The 4,580-nt window shown below is 40.2% G+C and overlaps 1 pseudogene; it reads right to left on the bottom strand.

Annotated features, from left to right (window-relative positions):
- Nucleotides 1-2,248: 2,248 nt before the first annotated feature.
- Nucleotides 2,249-4,580, bottom strand: LOC109700949 (ribosome biogenesis protein NSA2 homolog pseudogene; annotated as a pseudogene).

Genomic DNA, 4,580 nt, shown 5'->3' with positions numbered 1-4,580 from the left:
AACTAAGTACTCTTACCTTTTAAATAAACAATTTAGTTTTAATAAGCATTTCATTTTTCATGAATGCTAGATGGGAACAAAGATTTGTCACAATATCCCATTGGGCAAATTGAATATCCAATATTACATGTGCTAATTGCTTTGATTTTGACAGCTAAAACTTACATTAAGATGACACATGTTTTAAAAGGAGTACTTAAAATCCAAATTCTCCAGTTTGTATTATTTTTTATTAATATTGTATAAAAATATCTCTAAGAGCTTCTCTTAACTTTTGGTAAATTATGATCAAAGGTTAATATCACATTCTTTCAACAAATACCTATTTCTTGCTTGTGACAAACGATCATTTCTCAATTCAGCTTCTTAGTTATAGTGGAAGTTGGAGGTTATCCTTATAAATGAGTAGTTCATAGTCTGGCTAGTCAATGATTAAACAGTTCAGCTTAGAGAAGACATCTTCTCACCAAGAATCATTTAGAGCTTGAGTTACAAAAGATCACCTCATTAGGAACTTTTAGCTTACAATTTAACTAGAAATAATCAGCTGGCATTTTGAAAAGTACATTTTCTTTATGTTTCACAAAATCTGCAGAAAACCTTGGTGGAATTTCACTTAGGAAATTTTACGATTATTCACTCATTGCTACCCATGATATTCCCATATTGTATTTAGAACACTAGTTCTAGAAAGCAAAGTGGCAACTATTCAGTTTGTCACCTAATAATGACTACTTTTTTTTTCCCTCTATAATTTGCCTTCTTTAACACACAAGACAAAAAGTAAGATATGAGAGGTATAGCAATTGGTTGTTCGATAAAGTGGAGCCTCTGGGAATCAGTCTCCATGTCTGACTCACACAGTGCTTCAAGTTCTAGGTACAGTGTGTGCCAGAGCCCCACCAGTACTCCCCAGGATTGTCCACCTCTAGCAGCTGGTATCTTCATTTTGTTGACTGAGAGACCTCTGGTGGTAGGAATCCGGCTACCCACAGAAATGGCCCATAGAAGTATCATAGAATTGATCTCCCTTAGCTGGCAGTTCTCAGCCTGCTCCCTCACTGATTCCCAGGAGACTGAGCTGTCCTGAAGCTCCCCAGGGGGATTCAGCTCTCCTGACACCTGCAGCAGTGACTCACTTGGCAGTATTGGCTGTTCCTGTCTCCCTTCTTCACTGCCTGCCCTTGTCTCCTGGGCTCTCCTCCCAGAGTCCTTACCTCCAGTGCAAGCATTGCTTCTGGGGGAACCCACACTAGGATGACCCTGGTTTTTGTTTATTTGTTTGTTTAAGGATTCACCATATAAAAGCATTAACTTTTCATACATTGGACTACTCATAAAAAAAGGTATTGAAGTTTACCAAATTATAGGAGCTAGAGAAACCCAAGCTGTAATGTCATATCACATTAAAAAATTACCATTAGGTAGATTAAAGGACTATATTTACTGTATAAAAATCACCATCTGGGGGCCAGGGGTATAGCTCAGTGGTAGGGCACTCACCTAGCATGTGTGAGGCTCTCGGTTTGATACCCAGTACCACACACACACACACACACACACACACACACACCCCAATTTATTTTCCAACATGAACTCATGTTCACTTGAAAATACTTAAATAGCTGAATAACGTTTATAGGCTGTATCGGAGAGATTTTTATTTATGTCCAGAACACATGAGTGAGGGCTTGAGTTGGCATTTGGAGCCTTCTGGAGTGCTGACATTTGACATGAATGGTGAGTGACAATTTCCATGGAGAGTTCAGGGATTCAGTGCCCCAGTTAGGCTTGGGATGCTTTGTTATTTCATTGGAAGAAGAGAGATGCCGGTTACAACATCATTACATATGAGTTCAGCACCCTGTTGTCTTGGAGTAGGACTAAGAAAAATGTCCTTGGTGGCAGCATAGAATTTGAGGCCCTCCTCCAGAAACAACCCTGTCTCCCCTCCTTTCTCTCATTTCTTCTGCCCAGCTCCCAGTGCATGCTGTGCTCTCCTGACTGCATGCACCTGCTCCATCTTTCCTCCTGCTGGCCTGTCTGCCCTCTGGTTCCCCAGCTCCTACTCAACCTGCACGTATTACAGGACCACACATTCTTCCTCCTTTTTTTTCCATTTTAATGTTCTTTTATACTTCACAAATGGTTCTTTTGATGATTGAAAATATGTAAAGCTGTTTGATAATATTCAGAAATGTCACAGTAATGATGTCTTTCCTGACTGGTTTGTTGCCTTCAATAATTATCAAGGGTTATCTGTATGAAACTGACAAACCAGTAAGACTGCATTGTTGAATCTATCACTTTCAAGATTGTTGGTAACCTGGGCAGATTTCTTTCAAATAACCTTGCTTCTTGTGTCACAAGGCCCACTGCCCTCACATTCACCTCTGATAGTACCTATAGTAATAACGCACTAAATGGTAGGTAGTAGGGACAAAGGATTCATTTTTATACCAAGTGTTTGCAGGCAAACAGTAGCTTTCAGTTAGGGGATGTTACAATGGGCTTTCTTGAAATATACACACATTAGTCTAATGAGTCTTTCACATTTAGGTGGTTTTCTCTTAAAGATCATCTCCAATAAAGGAGACTTTAGTAACCATCAGCTTCCATGCCTTTTTTTTTTTCTCTTTCCTGTTTGAGTAACTTTAATTTTTTCTTCTTTTTGGTGGTACTGGGGTTTGAACTCAGGGCCTCATGTATACTAAGCAGGGGCTCTACCACTTGAGCCACACTCCCAGCCCTTTTTACTTTAGTTTGTTTTTCAGGTAAGATCTCACACTTTTTGTCCAGGTCGGCCTCAAGACTGCCATCCTTCTACCTACACCTTCTTATGTAGCTGGGAATCACAGAGGTGAACCACCTCGAACCATGATCCTCCCAGCTCCATCTCCCCAGTAGCTGGAATTAAAGGAATAAACCTTGGATTACTTTTAATCACTTTTAATATTTCTTGAATTACTTTTAATATTTCTGCTTCTTCCTGGGCACAGATTTTGGGCAGAGGGACTTCCTGTTTTCCCACCTTCTCTTTTCTTTTTATCCATTCATTTGGAAAGTACTCCAGTTCAGAACTGTCTGTCTCCATCCAGTAGATTGGCAGGTGCAGCTCCCCATAGAGTCTTCTCATTCTTCCATTGTTCACTGCTTCTCTTTTTCTGCATCTGTTAGCCTTTTCCTTTGTATTTTCTCAACCTGGCTCTGGTTAGCTTCACTTTCAGACCTTTCTTTTCTTCGCCTTCTTTGAATATCATTTGAGCTTCTCTGCTTTTTGTTCTTTCTCTCCTGGTAATCCAAACAATAGCCATAGTGCTTATGGTATGATTTAGTACATTCATTTTGTGACAATAGTGACAGCCACAGAGCCACTGGATGCAGACTCCAGGGTGCCAAGAAGCTCCCAGTTTTGGGGTCTCATCCACATCTTTCATCAGTCCTGCTCAGATAACACATCTGCTATCAGTCCTCTGATGCTCTCTAGCTACAAGTAGTTCATCCCTTTCCTGATCATGTGTTCTGATTCTTTGTGTCAGACACCTTCCTCCCCTACACGAGTGTGAGCTCAGGGAGGGTGTGCATTCTTGAGTCTTCCAGAGTGGTCGTCAGTGGAGAATGAATGAATCAAGGAATATAGGAATTTTCAAAGCCACTGGATGAAACTGAAATGATTTGGGTTTTAGATTTCTCGAATCAAAATTTTGATTGCTTCTGGTTTGCGGGAATGTGTAGAGGAATAGAGAAGGATTCCAAGGAGAGGGAAGACAGTATACATACACATACCATACATGCATATGTAGATAGCATACAAATATGCATATCTATGTGTATAAAATTCTAAACAAGCCTATTTCCTCTGTGGAGAGAAAATGAGTGATTGGGGAATAGGGAGAGACCTACTTCTCACTCGCTTCTCTCTTGCAGACTTCTGTCTAAGTGCCTGTGTTACCTATCTTGACTTTTTTAAAATGAAAAGACATGTACAAAGGAAATAAGTCACCTTTTGTGTTCTTGCAGTCCATGTAATACTGAAGGTCAGCGCTTGTATATAGCTGTAGAGTATCTTTCTGTTGGGAAAACTCACGAGTGTGCTGGTGGCAAGGCTATTCCTTACTGTTGGGAAATAATTCCACGTGGGTCTTTTGTGTGTGTGCGCACATCATCTTCTGGATAAAGGCTGGCTTCCTTTGTTCTTAACTACCTCTTGAAGGATGTTTGTGTGTCAAACAACCTTGAATATATAGCTAGTTATCCCCTCCAATTAAAGGGTAGATTTGTTTGCTGTTCCAGTTGTTATAGGTAATATCCCCCTCTGGTTGAGCAGATTTATTAACAGCCCTTAAAAACAAAAACAAAAATAAAAAGAACAAAAACCAAGAGTTATCTAAACTCAGTTTCCCAGCCACAATGCAAAATCACTGAGTGTCGGAATCTACCTTGGCTGTTCACCATTGCCCCCATGGGACTTGGGGAGAAAGAGGAAATGATACAGTCACAAAGCATACCTTGACAGCTTCAAAATGAGTAATAATGTCCTTTGTCTTCATACCCAGGAGGCTCACGTCTTCTGTTAGCAT

The sequence above is a fragment of the Castor canadensis genome, chromosome 17, assembly GCF_047511655.1.
Source record: "Castor canadensis chromosome 17, mCasCan1.hap1v2, whole genome shotgun sequence".
NCBI lineage: Eukaryota > Metazoa > Chordata > Mammalia > Rodentia > Castoridae > Castor > Castor canadensis.
Note: the sequence above shows the minus strand (reverse complement) of the source record. Positions and strands in the feature narration are given on the sequence as shown.